Genomic DNA, 15,894 nt, shown 5'->3' on the forward strand with positions numbered 1-15,894 from the left:
GCTAGAGTTTTGTTGGATTGGCTGTGTGCAAGACCTCAATAAAGCCACGATTTGTAACTAATCGCTGGACTCTTTTTTTACCCTGGAATCTGGAGCTGTGGAGACCCACTGCCGGGTAGAGTGAAGTGTGTTACCCCCAAGAATACATCAGCCCTGGAGGAGTGTCTCCCCCGCGCTCCTCGAGCCGGAAGCAGGAAAGGTGCAACACATGTTTCACTTGTTGTCAGGAGCAGCTGCTGAACAATCTTGGCAAAGCTCTGTCCTCCATTGATATATTGCGCAGCCAAAGGGTTCCCAAACGGGAGATCTTAACGAGGCAGGAGGGTCTTCCAGCTTTGGCTTTTACATGTTGTCCTAGCCCGGTCGCTGCTAGCATGTGTACTTGTTCGGTACACCTCTGAACCGAACCGAAACCCCCGTACCGAAACGGTTCAATACAACGATTCAAATACACGTACCGTTACACCCCTAGTATATATATATATATATATATATATATATATATATATATATATATATATGTGTATATGTATATGTTTATATAAGTTTATGTATATTTGTGTAAATATATGTACAGATGTATGTATATGTGTGTTAATGTGCATATGTATATATATATATGCACATTAAAATCACATATATGTGTCTGTCTGTATGTATGTATATATATATATATATATATATATATATATATATATATATATATATATATATATATATATATATATATATATATATATATATATACATATACAGACAAAGAGCAGCTCGAAAACCTCTATGAAAAGTAAAAACAAAGGACCCAGATTTCCCTCGCCCGGACGCGGGTCACCGGGGACCCCTCTGGAGCCAGGCCCGGAGGTGGGGCACGATGGCGAGCGCCTGGTGGCCAGGCCTGTACCCATGGGGCCCGGCCGGGCACAGCCCGAAGAGGCAACGTGGGTCCCCCCTCCAATGGGCTCACCACCCATAGCAGGGGCCATAGAGGTCGGGTGCAATGTGAGCTGGGCGGCAGCCGAAGGCAGGGCACTTGGCGGTCCGATCCTCGGCTACATAAGCTCGCTCTTAGGACGTGGAACGTCACCTCACTGGGGGGAAAGGAGCCTGAGCTAGTGCGCGAAGTAGAGAAATTCCGTCTGGATGTTGTCGGACTCACTTCGACGCACAGCAAGGGCTCTGGAACCACTTCTCTTGAAAGGGGCTGGACTCTCTTTCACTCTGGCGTGGCCGGCAGTGAGAGGCGACGGGCTGGGGTGGCAATTCTCGTTTCCCCCCGGCTCAAAGCCTGCACGTTGGAGTTCAACCCAGTGGACGCCTTCGGGTGGGGGGACGGGTCCTGACCAAACAACAGTTCAGAGTACCCACCCTTTTTGGGTACACTCGAGGGAGTACTGGAGAGTGCTCCCTCGGGTGATTCCCTTGTTCTGCTGGGGGACTTCAACGCTCATGTTGGTAACGACAGTGAAACATGGAGAGGCGTGATTGGGAAGAATGGCTGCCCGGATCTGAACCCGAGTGGTGTTTTGTTATTGGACTTCTGTGCTCGTCACAGTTTGTCCATAACAAACACCATGTTCAAACATAAGTGCATTTGGCACCAGGACACCCTAGCCGCAGTTCCATGATCGACTTTGTAGTTGTGTCATCAGATTTGCGGCCTCATGTTTTGGACACTCGGGTGAAGAGAGGGGCGTAGCTTTCTACCGATCACCACCTGGTGGTGAGTTGGCTGCGATGGTGGGGGAGGATGCCGGACAGACCTGGCAGGCCCAAACGCATTGTGAGGGTTTGCTGGGAACGTCTGGCAGAGTCTCCTGTCAGAGAAAGTTTCAATTCCCACCTCCGGAGGAACTTTGAACATGTCACGAGGGAGGTGCTGGACATTGAGTCCGAGTGGACCATGTTCCGCACCTCTATTGTCGAGGCGGCTGATCGGAGCTGTGGCCGCAAGGTAGTTGGTGCTTGTCGTGGAGGTAATCCTAGAACCCGCTGGTGGACACCAGCGGTGAGGGATGCCGTCAAGCTGAAGAAGGAGTCCTATCGGGTTCTTTTGGCTCACAGGACTCCGGAGGCAGTGGACAGGTACCGACAGGCCAAGCGGTGTGCAGCTTCAGCGGTCGCAGAGGCAAAAACTCGGACATGGGAAGAGTTTGGGGAAGCCATGGAAAATGACTTCCGGATGGCTTCGAAGCGATTCTGGACCACCATCCGCTGCCTCAGGAAGGGGAAGCAGTGCACTATCAACACCGTGTATGGTGCGGATGGTGTTCTGCTGACCTCAACTGCGGCTGTTGTGGATCGGTGGAGGGAATACTTCGAAGACCTCCTCAATCCCACCAACACGTCTTCCTATGAAGAAGCAGTGCCTGGGGAATCTGTGGTGGACTCTCCTATTTCTGGGGCTGAGGTTGCTGAGGTAGTTAAAAAGCTCCTCGGTGGCAAGGCCCCAGGGGTGGGGAGTTCCTTAAGGCTCTGGATGCTCTGGGGCTGTCTTGGTTGACAAGACTCTGCAGCATTGCGTGGACATCGGGGGCGGTACCTCTGGATTGGCAGACCGTGGTGGTCCCCCTCTTTAAGAAGGGGGACCGGAGGGTGTGTTCCAACTATCGTGGGATCACACTCCTCAGCCTTCCCGGTAAGGTTTATTCAGGTGTACTGGAGAGGAGGCTACGCCGGATAGTCGAACCTCGGATTCAGGAGGAACAGTGTGGTTTTCGTCCTGGTCGTGGAACTGTGGACCAGCTCTATACTCTCGGCAGGGTTCTTGAGGGTGCATGGGAGTTTGCCCAACCAGTCTACATGTGCTTTGTGGATTTGGAGAAGGCATTCGACCGTGTCCCTCAGGAAGTCCTGTGGGGAGTGCTCAGAGAGTATGGGGTATCGGACTATCTTATTGTGGCAGTCCGATCCCTGTATGATCAGTGTCAGAGCTTGGTCCGCATTGCTGGCAGTAAGTCGGACACGTTTCCAGTGAGGGTTGGACTCCGCCAAGGCTGCCCTTTGTCACCGATTCTGTTCATAACTTTTATGGACAGAATTTCTAGGCGCAGTCAAGGCATTGAGGGGTTCCAGTTTGGCTGTCGCGGGATTAGGTCTCTGCTTTTTGCAGACGATGTGGTCCTGTTGGCTTCATCTGGCCGGGATCTTCAGCTCTCACTGGATCGGTTCGCAGCCGAGTGTGAAGCGGCCGGAATGAGAATCAGCACCTCCAAATCCGAGTCCATGGTTCTCTCCCGGAAAAGGGTGGAGTGCCATCTCCGGGTTGGGGAGGAGACCCTGCCCCAAGTGGAGGAGTTCAAGTACCTAGGAGTCTTGTTCACGAGTGAGGGAAGAGTGGATCGTGAGATCGACAAGCGGATCGGTGCGGCGTCTTCAGTAATGCGGACGTTGTACCGATCCGTTGTGGTGAAGAAGGAGCTGAGCCGGAAGGCAAAGCTCTCAATTTACCGGTCGATCTACGTTCCCATCCTCACCTATGGTCATGAGCTTTGGGTCATGACCGAAAGGATAAGATCACGCCTACAAGCGGCTGAAATGAGTTTCCTCCGCCGTGTGGCGGGGCTCTCCCTTAGAGATAGGGTGAGAAGCACTGTCATCCGGGAGGAACTCAAAGTAAGGCCGCTGCTCCTCCACATCGAGAGGAGCCAGATGAGGTGGTTCGGGCATCTGGTCAGGATGCCACCCGAATGCCTCCCGAGGGAGGTGTTTAGGGCACGTCCAACCGGTAGGAGGCCACGGGGAAGACCCAGGAATCGTTGGGAAGGCTATGTCTCCCGGCTGGCCTGGGAACGCCTCGGGATCCCCCGGGAAGAGCTAGACGAAGTGGCTGGGGAGAGGGAAGTTTGGGCTTCCCTGCTTAGGCTGCTGCCCCCGCGACCCGACCTCGGATAAGCGGAAGAAGATGGATGGATGGATGGATGGATATCTATATATATATATATATATACATATATATATATATATATATATATAGATATCCATCCATCCATCCATCCATCCATCCATCCATTTCTACCGCCTTTTCCCTTTGGGGCGCGGGGCGGGGTGCGCTGGTGCCTATCTCAGCTACAATCGGGCGGAAGGCGCCACCTCATCACAGGGCCAACACAGATAGACAGACAACATTCACACTCACATTCACACACTAGGGCCAATTTAGTGTTGCCAATCAACCTATCTCCAGGTGCATGTCTTTGGAAGTGGGAGGAAGCCGGAGTACCCGGAGGGAGCCCACGCATTCACGGGGAGGACATGCAAACACCATACAGAAAGATCCCGAGCCCGGGATTGAACCCCAGACTACTCAGGACCTTCGTATAGTGAGGCAGACGCACTAACCCATCTGCCACCTGCGAAGCCCATATATATATATATATATATATATATATATATATATATATATATATATATATATCTGTGTGTGTGCGTTTGTATGTATTTGCATGTGTACATGTTAGAGTGTGTATTTGTGTGTACATATATGTACATATATGTGTACATATGCCTACTCAGTGTCCGCCCTGAGATCGGTAGGTTGTGAGTTCAAACCCCGGCCGAGTCATACCAAAGACTATAAAAATGGGACCTGCTTGGCACTCAGCATCAAGGGTTGGAATTGGGGGTTAAATCACTAAAAATAATTCCCGGGCGCGGCACCGCTGCTGCCCACTGCTCCCCTCACCTCCCAGGGGGTGGAACAATGGGATGGGTCAAATGCAGAGGACAAATTTCACCACACCTACTGTAGTGTGTGTGTGTGACAATCATCATTGCTTCTTTAACATATATGTACTAGTGCAGGGGTGCCCATTACGTCGATCGCGATCGACTGGTCGATCTCAGAGGGTGTGTCAGTCGATCTCAAGCCAGGCATTAAAAGATATACATAAAAATGAGCAATCATCAATCATACCAAGACTTCACTTTCGTCAGTTGTTTGACATTCTCGGCACCCGAGGATCTTGTGAGATGACGCTGGCTGCTGCGAGTTCATATTTAAGAAAAAAATCACTAACAGGGCGGACGCAGAGAAACACATTTTATTTCTAGAGACTCCGTACCTACTGTCACAGCTCTAAAGACCGACTGCACAGTTCCTGTCTTCACCATAAAAGACCTGTTTCATCCTGCCTGTGCTAACAAAATAAGAGTCTCAGAAAGCTAGCGTGCACAAGCTAGCAAGCTACGGAGTTTGATGCCAATGTATTTCTCCCCCGCCCTCAGCGACCACTTTCTCACTTGCTTGCCCACCCGCACAGTCACTGACGTCACTCACCTGCTGCCAGACATTAAAGGGCCACACACATATGCTACTCTCATAACAAAGTGTTTAAAAACGAGTATGCAAGTTGGACAAATGAGATGCCAAATCCAACCACTTTCATGTGGTATTGGACAGAAAGGAGGACTTTTTTTTCCTCCATTTGAAAATGCGGACGTTATCAGCACCACTGTCTAATTCCAATCCATGCAAGTCATCAGAATCAAATACACCAACTTATATTCTTGTCTTCATGAAAGAAAGGAATCTATGTGTGTTAAACATGCTTGTATTATCATTAAACACCATTAACTTGTTAACAAAAATGTCTCTTTCATAAATAAATAAATATAAATTATAAATAGGAATGAGGTAGATCTCCTCGACTTGGTCAATTGAAAAGTAGCTCGCCTGCAGAAAAAGTGTGAGCGCCTCTGTAGTAGTGTGTGTAGAAAATGTACAAATGTGTGTACATATATGTGTACGTATATGAACGCACATCATTTAATCATTTTAGCAGTTTGTCAGACTCCTCCCTGGGGTGTCTTTGGGCGTCATATGCTGATATCTGTAGTGTAGCTTACTAGGTTTTGCTGACTATAGGAGATTCACATTCGACCAACCCCATAGCCACCCCCCCTCACACCACGGTGCACTTCCAACTTTTGACCACAAGGTGGCAGTAGAGGATTATTACTTTTTTGAAAAATGCCGCGTGTACAACATTTTATGTAGAAAAAGACTTTTATTATGCACATCCATATGTGCATGTGCACGTGATTTAAGATGTAGTTGGACAACAGACTGAAGCATGCACTGATCATATTTAATGTCTACTCTTAACTCCAGGCAGAAATGTGGTCTGCATTCATTGATCCATCCGCTTCCTATACCGCATGCATTCAATAGGGGTCACAACTCACGAGTGATCCTATACCCCTGATGACTCAGGCCGGTGGGGGTACAGGCCTGGACTGGACGCAGGATTAAAACTCGAAAAACTTTTTGCATCGGTACACTTAAGTAGTTTGTTATATAAATAGTGAACGTCCTGTGTTTACATGAGCACATGTAGAGTGAGACACACACACCCAAAAGTGAGTTCTCTACCAGACAGGAAATGATGTCAGCCCTCCGTCTCCAAGGAGATGGAGGCAGTTGCTAAGATACTGTGACACCAGGGTTTTTCCCTCACTGTTTTCTCTCATCCCCACCAGATATCGACAGCAGAAAATGTATTCCCAACTGTTTTTTTGGGGGTTTTTTTGTCACCGGTCCAAGCCACATTTTGTAAGGGGGGTGATGGACGTGTGTACAAACACAATCCCCGCCACCCAACTCTCTCCTCTAAAAAAGCTCCTTCACAGTGTGAGCTGCACTTCTGTGGCGCTATCAGCATGCCACATATGTCTTGGCGTGCTAGCATGTCTCTGCCAAATCCTTGTGCAGGCCCTCTCTCTCCCGTTCCCTCTCCTGTTCCCAACACAGCATTACGGCTTTATGGGGTTGCAATAGAGAGTACCACATGCTTCGACAATTCCCTCCTGTGTGTTCTTCGTGTACATGATGACACAAGCAATACAGTCATCAGTATATTTATTGTGCATAAAAGCCTCCCTCGGCACACCCTGATGCTCAAGGGTGCCTGCTAACACACACACACACACAAACACACACACACACATGCATAAGAGGGGATATCAGATTCAATGTGCAATGACACAGTGAGGACACAGAGTGAAAAGCGGGGGAAGGCGGGAGTGGAGGGCTGGGGATTTTTGGCATGGGCGGCGTGGAGTCATTTTAAATGGCGTGGCGACCGGGGGTGGTGGTGGTGGGGGTTTGGAAAGCAAAAAGATGTACAGAAAGGAGAGGGAGGTCTGAAAGGCGGCCAGGTTGGGATGCAGACTCGATTGTGAGAGCCGAGATTTCAGAAAGGGAGGGATGGGGGAGGCGGGGCGGGGGAGAAAGGAGGAATATCCTCTGCACCGCTGTGTGACTGGAAATTTAATAGAGAGAGAGGCAGAGCGGGAGAGAGAGAGAGAGAGATGGAGGTGGAGGGGGAGGGGAGAGGAAGAGGGAGGCAAAAAGGCACAGAGACCTCATTGCTGTGCGGCTTTCAGCGGGGGGAAAAAAGCGAGCGCCCAGGCAAACAATGCTCACTACGGCATTCACGGGGGGAGGGAAAGTGTATGGGGGGAAGGGGGTGGGGGGTACATATCTCGGGGGTTTGTGGGAAGCAGACGCGGCCTTCAGTGCCCTTTGACCTTTTAGTCCGGGCTGAGTTAGAAGACAAAGATGGACTCACTTGCAGCTGACTCAGATTAAGACAAGTCATTTTTTTGTCTTTGTTGTCCCGCACCGGTCGGCATAGACCTTTATTACATCACTGTAGTACTTTTTAGTACATCAGTGCAGCACGGTGGAGAGGGGGTTAGTGCGTCTGCCTCACAATACGAAGGTCCTGAGTAGTCCTGGGTTGAATCCCAGGCTCGGAATCTTTCTGTGGCAACACTAAATTGGCCCTAGTGTGTGAATGTGAGTGCGAATGTTGTCTTTCTATCTGTGTTGGCCCTGCGATGAGTTTGATTGATTGATTGATACTTTTATTAGTAGATTGCATAGTTCAGTACATATTCCGTACAATTGAACACTAAATGGTAACACCCGAATAAGTTTTTCAACTTGTTTAAGTCGGGGTCCACGTTAATCAATTCATGGTACAAATATATACTATCAACATAATACAGTCATCACACAAGTTAATCATCATAGTATGTACATTGAATTATTTACATTATTTACAATCCGGGGGGTGGGATGAGGAGCTTTGGTTGATATCAGAACTTCAGTCATCAACAATTGCATCAACAGAGAAATGGACATTGAAACAGTGTAGGTCTTATTCAGTAGGATATGTACAGCCAGCAGGGAACATAGTGAGTTCAGATAGCATAAGAACAAGTAAACACATTAGAAGTACATTTGAGTTGTTCATAATCCGGGGAGATGGGATGTGAATGGAGGAGGGTATTAGTAAAGTGTTGAAGTTGCCTGGAGGTGTTGTTTTAGAGCGGTTTTGAAGGAGGATAGAGATGCACTTACTTTTATACCTGTTGGGAGTGCATTCCACATTGATGTGGCATAGAAAGAGAATGAGTTAAGACCTTTGTTAGATCGAAATCTGGGTTTAACGTGGTTTGTGGAGCTCCCCCTGGTGTTGTGGTTATGGCGGTCATTTACGTTAAGGAAGTAATTTGACATGTACTTCGGTATCAAGGAGGTGTAGCGGATTTTATAGACTAGGCTCAGTGCAAGTTGTTTTACTCTGTCCTCCACCCTGAGCCAGCCCACTTTGGAGAAGTGGGTTGGATTGAGGTGTGATCTGGGGTGGAGGTCTAAAAGTAACCGGATTAGTTTATTCTGGGATGTTTGGAGTCTAGATTTGAGGGTTTTGGAGGTGCTGGGGTACCAGGAGGTGCAAGCGTAATCGAAGAAGGGTTGAATGAGAGTTCCCGCTAGAATCCTCAAGGTGCTTTTGTTAACCAGAGAGGAGATTCTGTAGAGGAATCTCGTTCTTTGGTTGACCTTTTTGATCACCTTGGTTGCCATTTTATCACAGGAAAGATCAGCCTCTAGAATGGAACCTAGGTAGGTGATCTCATCCTTCCTGGTGATAACAATGTCACCCACTTTTATAGTGAAGTCCCTGACCTTCTTAAGTTTGATATGGGACCCAAATAGGATGGATTCCGTTTTACCTAAGTGTATGGATAGCTTGTTGTCAGCGAGCCAGGTGCAAATATTGAGGAGTTCAGCACTGAGGATTTGTTCCACCTGTGACTTGTCCTTGCCGGATACCAGCAGGGCCGAGTCATCCGCATACAGGAACAATTCACAGTGGCATGCTGATGGCGACTTGTCCAGGGTGTACACCGCCTTCCGCCCGATTGTAGCTGAGTTAGGCACTAGCGCCCCCCGCGATCCCAAAGGGAATAAGCGGTATAAAATGGATGGATGGATGGAATATTTATTTGCTTACTATGTTATATTATTACTATTCATTTTTTTGGTTCACTTTTCTGTCACGGAAATTGGATAAAATTGCTATGGTATGAAAAGGGGTAGGATTAAATAAGCGTCGCTTCTTCCTCTGACGATCCGTCACTTACTTTTTGTTTGTTTCCTTGTTCGGTATTCACTTCCTGTCAGTGCTTTGTTTTGTTTCCACGTCCTGCTTGTCACGCTGAACGCTGTGTTTATTTCCTCACCTGCTGTTGATTGGCAGCCAGTCCACACCTGATGCCAATCAGCATGTGTCCTATTCATGCCTTGTCTCGAGCACTCCTCAGTGCTCGAAGATCACTCTCTGTTTGGAAAGTTTGTATGTAAGACTGCTTCATTTTCTATTGTATGAGATTGAAACTCAATTTACCTGCTCTTCGCTCTCCTGGTTCCTGCATCTTGGGGTCACAAAAACTGCAGCCATGCGAGTTCTTCACACTTCCTACTCCTTTTTGGATGTGCTGTAATGAAACAACTGGAAGTGTGTGAATCATTACATTGTATCGTATGCATGTTCTAAATAAACTGAAACTGAACTGAACTGAACTTGCAGTCAACTGGAAAAAAAATCAGATTTAAAAAAATTTTACTAATTTGGGCCACTTTGGTCTGCAGTGTAAACGTAGTCTTATTGAACTTTTTAAAAATCAATGTTTTAAGAGTTCCTTGTAAACTGAACCTAGAAAAAAAAAATCTGAATTGACCAAAAAAAATAAGTTTTACTTGTTTAATACCACACAGGCTTAAAAGTAAAAGCACATACTTGGAACTCATTGTCAAATTACTGTACTGTTTTAAATCATTATAATCAATTAATAAGTATTAACGGATTATAGAAAAAAGACTTCTACATAAAGACAAAAAAGACTTCTACATAAATATGCAGGAATTAGCACGTATGCTAAATTGATTGAGTGATTGAAACTTTCGTTAGTAGATTGCACAATACATTACATATTCCGTACAATTGACCACTAAATGGTAACACCCCAATACGATTTTTTCAGGATGTGAACTTTGGTGCAGTTTGTTTTCCCAGGGTGCAAAATGACTGGATCGGACACGATGTGAAGGTAACGACATCTTTTAATCTTAACTCCAAAAGTACTACCAAAAAAAAGGGCATAGACAAAAGGCGCTCACAGTGGACGTACAAAATTTGGCTCTGAAAAAAAAACAAAACTATTATTGTAATGTAAACTATGGACATAAAACAAAACTTGCACAGTATGGCATGAATAACAAAAAAATAATTGGAACGAGAAAATAGCATGGATCATCAGCATGGATAACAAGGCTGTGGAGAGGGTGATAGAGGGTGAGTAGAAGGTGATGTCGCCAGGCTTACTGCCTGGCAACTGCAGGCTTAAAAAGTGACGTGGTGATTGGCAACAGGTGCATGAGTCCAAGTGAATCAGGTGCGTGACATGGGGACAGGAAAACTAATGGGTTGGCATGGAAAAAAACAATGGAATGAAAAACAGGAATTAATGGAGTATTGAAGTAATCTAACCAAACTAAACAAAACATGATCACAAAGACAAGAAACATTTTCAACTTGTTTAAGTCGGGGTCCACGTTAATCAATTCATGGTAAATGAGCTCCATTGTCTTAAGGCAGGGAGAAAATGACAGACGCACACACATAGCCAAAAAAGAGACATTAGACACAAATAATTGTTTTAAAAGACAGAGTTCAATACGAACTAAAAGTTACTGTCCACGCATGTGGCCACTAAGGCCTTCAGAGGTTTTAATAGGAGCATGACTGGTTTGACTTCAACCATTTTTAAGGACCCTTTTAAATGTCAGGGAGTTCCCACAGCTTCTTATGTGCTCCGGTAAAGTATTCCACAATGTTGTGCCTCTAATAGGCGGAACCATTTGGCTGAATGGAGTCCTGCACCTTTAAATACTAAACAGTCTCCCCTGCTTTGTGTTCTGGTTCTGACTCCACTGTTGTTGTTGTTGTTGTTTTTTTACTAATGAAATCCATATAGGGTGGAGGAGCAAGTCCATTTACAACTTTAGCATCCAGAAACTTCTGATAGCTCTCAACATCCCAAATATTATACTTACTTACAATGTTAAAATATTGATAATGCAAAAGCTTCCTGCCTAGAGTTTTAAGTGTTTTCTTAAACAGAGTTTTAAAGTTGTGTGTACTTTACACTTGAAAAGTGTTTGTCCATCTTAAACATTCATTTATGTTCCACATTTAGAGCAATCTATTGCGGTAACTTTTGTCGGTAAAGCAGAGACGATGAGAGATTATAATCACACTTCAACATTGTTGTTGGGTCTGCATTGCACATGAGCAAGTTACTTATTGAAATAAATACAAAACCCCAAACCAGTGAAGTTGGCACATTGTGTAAAGTTTAAATAAAAACAGATTACAATGATTTGCAAATCCTTTTCAACCTATATTCAATTGAATAGACTGCAAAGACAAGATAGTTAACGCTCTAACTGGAACACTTTGTTATTTTTTGCAAATATTAGCTCATTTGCAATTTGATGCCTGCAACAGGCATCAAAAAAACTGACACAAGTGGCAAAAAAGACTGAGGAAGTTAAGAAATGCTCACCAGACACTTATTTGGAACATCTCATAGGTGAACAGACTAATTGGGAACAGGTGGGTGCTATCATTGGGTATAAAAGCAGCTTCCATGAAATGCTCAGTCATTCACAAACACGGACGGGGTGAGGGTCACCACTTTGTGAACAAATGTGTGAGCAAATTGTCAAACAATTTAAGAATAACCTTTCTCAACGAGCTATTGCAAGGATTTCACCATCTGCGGTCCGTAATATCATCAAAAGGTTCAGAGAATCTGGAGAAATCACTGCATGTAAGCGATGATATTACAGACCTTCCATCCCTCAGTGACACCAGTGTGTAAAGGATATCATTACATGAGCTCAGGAACACATCAGAAAACCACTCTCAGTAACCACAGTGTGTCGCTACATCTGTAAGCACAAGTTAAATTTCTACTGTTCAAAGCCAAATCCATTCATCAGCAACACCCAGAAACGCCGCCTGCTTGTCTGGGCCCTAGCTCATCTAAGATGGACTGACGCAAAGTGTAAAAGTGTTCTGTGGTTTGACGAGTCCACATTTCAAATAATTTTTTGGAAACTGTGGACATTGTGTCCTCCGGACCAAAGAGGAAAAGAACCATCCGGATTGTTACAGGTGCAAAGTTCAAAAGCCAGCATTTGTGATGGTATGGGGGTGCATTAGTGTCCAAGGCATGGGTAACTTACACATCCGTGAAGGCACCATTAATGCTGAAAGGTCCATACAGGTTTTTAGTGGGAGAGTGGCCGTGCGCAACCCGAGGGTCACTGGTTCAAATCCCACCTAGAACCAACCTCGTCACGTCCGTTGTGTCCTGAGCAAGACACTTCACCCTTGCTCCTGATGGGTTCTGGTTGGCGCCTTGCATGGCAGCTCCCTCCATCAGTGTGTGAATGTGTGTGTGAATGGGTAAATGTGGAAGTAGTGTCAAAGCGCTTTGAGTACCTTGAAGGTAGAAAAGCGCTATACAAGTACAACCCATTTATCATTTATATGTTGTCATCCAAGCAACCATTGGAATGTTGAATACATGGACGCCCCTGCTCATTTCAGCAAGACAATTCCAAACCACGTGTTACAGCAGCGTGGCTTTGTAGTAAAATAGTGCGTGTTCTATACTAGCCTGCCTGTAGTCCAGACATGTCCCCCATTGAAAATGTGTGGTGGAATATGAAACCTAAAATGTCGGTATCGGACAAAGTTGTGAGGTTGCGCATAATTTGCGGGAATTAGTTGAATTTGCGTGAATTGGCGCTATTGCAAATTCGCACTGCCTTAATCCTTTTGGCTGTGGAATTCACCAGAGCTGCACAGCTTGTTACTGTAATCCTCTTCCACTCCTCCATGACGACACCACTAGTGGAGGTGGTGGAGATTAGACACCGTGCGCTCCGTCAGTCTCCTTCCGCTTGAGGATGCCCCACAGGTGCTCGATTGAGTTCAGGTCTCACCATTAGCTTCTTATTCTTGTTGGAAAACTGCCATGCTGCCCACTTACCCATGGGTGGGATGATCCACTTTGCTATACATGTTGGAATTTGTGTTTACTCCACTGAACCGCAGCTCCCCACAGTGTCGGCTGCACTCATGCAAACCCTAGGGATGGATACCGAATATTGTAAACTGCAATACCCTAAAAAAGAAAAGCTACCGCTGCCTCATTTTGGTGCTCAGTTCTTGCAGACTCAGCCACCTGCAACAAGCACTTGGTATATTTTTTAGCATCACAAAGTCTTTTTTTTCTATGTTTTATTTTTCATTTATGTTATGTTTATAAACTCAGGAGATATGTCCCAGGACACATGAGGACTTTAAATATGACCAATGTATGATCCTGTAACTACTTGTTGGTATCATTCAAAACTAATGTAAAGCATCCAAACAACAGAAGAGTAAGTGATTATTACATTTGAATAATGAATAATAATTTAAAAAAATCGATTTAATTTATTGTACTTTTTAATGTTTTTTTAATAATCCATTTTTAGGCCATTTACATGCTTATTTGCCGCTTGTTTACGTCAGCAACCAAATGAGATTTTGTAACCTACAACCTTTTTTGAGAAGGTTTTATTTGAATTATTATACAAAATAATACATTGCGAGAATCAGTTTGGATCAAGATGAGATTCCGAATCAAATCGTTTCCCCAAGAATCGAAATCAGATTAGGATTGATTCGCACCTCTTAAGATAATATAATATTTGTTGCACTTGGAGGTAACATTTTGGGTCCGTGTATGGGTTTATTCTATTTCATATTCTTAAAAGGCCTACTGAAACCCACTACTACCCACCACGCAGTCTGATAGTTTATATGGCCTTTTAGTTTAATAAATTGCAATTTTAAATTTCCTGTGAGTTTCTTCATGAAAACGTCGCGTAATGATGAGGTGTACGCGTGACGTCACGGACTGTAAGGAAATATGAGCGCTGCGCACAAACAAAGCTGAATCTTTTATAATTTTTTCAATTAATATTGGAAAAGTCAAAGTAGAAAGATGGAGTTGGGAAGCTTTAGCCTTTAGCCACACAAACACACGGGGATTCCTTGTTTAAAATTCCCGGAGGTGAGGCTTTACTATGGATCAGAGCGGTCAAGCGAACATGGATCCTGACCGAATGTCAACCAGCAGTTTTCGGTGAGAAAATTGTGGTAAAAAGTCACTTCTTACCGGAGAAAAGCTGAGCTTGCGCCGTCCATAAAGCTGCCGTCGACTTAACTGAGACACTGTCGTCAAGTCACCCGTGGACACACACCTCCGACTATCAGGTACTGTTAAACTCACTAAAACACTAGCAACACAATAGAAAGATAAGGGATTTCCCAGAATTATCCTAGTAAATGTGTCTAAAAACATCTGAATCCATCCTAATGCAATCGCGTTTCTTTTTTTTTTTTCTAGTCCATCGCTATCGATATCCTCAAACACGAATCTTTCATCCTTGCTAAAATTAATGGGGAAACTGTCGTTTTCTCGGTCGGAATAGCTCTTTTTGTTGGAGGCTCCCATTAAAAACAATGTGAGGATGTGAGGAGCCATCAACAGGTGACGTCATTGTCTGCGACGTCTGGTAAAGGCAAGGCTTTTCTGTTAGCACCGAAAGTTGCGAACTTTATCGTGGATGTTCTCTAATAAATCCTTGCAGCAAAAATACGGCAATATCGCGAAATGATCAAGTATGACACATAGAATGGACCTGCTGTCCCCGTTTGAATAAGAAAATCTCATTTCAGTAGGCCTTTAAATGCAAAAAAATAAATAAAACATTTTGGACCATTTTTTCTATTTTCATTTTTGAAACAAGAGTTGGACAACTATTTAATGACACTTTTTTTTTTTTTTAAACAATAGGACTCCTGCTGAACAAAGATGTTACCGTCTAAAAAAAAATTAAACGCACAGAAAAAGCTAAAATACTGCTTCCGGTTCAATTAGTCATCACACAAATAACCACGCATTTTTGCATTTTGGATGAACGTTTTTTTCGATTTGTGTTCAAATCCATGAACGCAAAACAGCACAAAATCCATCTTTATGGCAACATTTGAATGAAAATCAACCCTTTTTTTGTTTGTTTTAAAATCTGTCATTATACAGTTGTGGAAAAAAGTTTAACTTTCCTCCAGAAGGTGTTTTCTTTGTCCATGTGATGTCAGATGAAACAACAATTGAGCTGTTTGGCCACAATTCCCAGCAATATGTTTGTAGGAGAAAAGTGCGGCCTTTAATCCTAGGAACACTGTCAGGCTTTCCCCTGACAGTTTGCCTATGTTTTAGTTTTTTCCTCTGCATTTGTCTGTTTCCTCTTTGTTTAGTATCTCCTGTCTTTAATTCCTGTCTAGTGCTCTTATTTTGTCAGCTTCCTGTCTTGTTCCCTGAGTGCTGTGTTCCTCCTCAGCTGCGGCTGATTGGCACCTGGCCACACCTGTTGCCAATCAGCCTGCTCCTATTTGTACCTGCTTTGTCTTGTGTCAG

The 15,894-nt window shown here is 44.7% G+C and overlaps 1 protein-coding gene across 2 annotated transcripts in view; it reads left to right on the forward strand.

Moving 5' to 3' along the window:
- Window positions 1–15,894, forward strand: part of lrrc4bb (leucine rich repeat containing 4Bb) — a 136,444-nt gene that overhangs the window by 105,881 nt on the left and 14,669 nt on the right. The window contains exon 1 of one of the 2 annotated variants that reach the window (XM_061909340.1): window positions 10,376–10,398. The exons of the other annotated variant lie outside the window; for it this stretch is intronic. The gene's annotated coding sequence lies outside the window, so the exon portion shown is untranslated. Of the gene's footprint in view, window positions 1–10,375; window positions 10,399–15,894 lie in introns of those variants that run through there. 2 annotated transcript variants of the gene reach the window in all.

The sequence above is a fragment of the Nerophis ophidion genome, linkage group LG08 (assembly GCF_033978795.1).
Source record: "Nerophis ophidion isolate RoL-2023_Sa linkage group LG08, RoL_Noph_v1.0, whole genome shotgun sequence".
NCBI classification, from domain to species: Eukaryota; Metazoa; Chordata; class Actinopteri; order Syngnathiformes; family Syngnathidae; genus Nerophis; species Nerophis ophidion.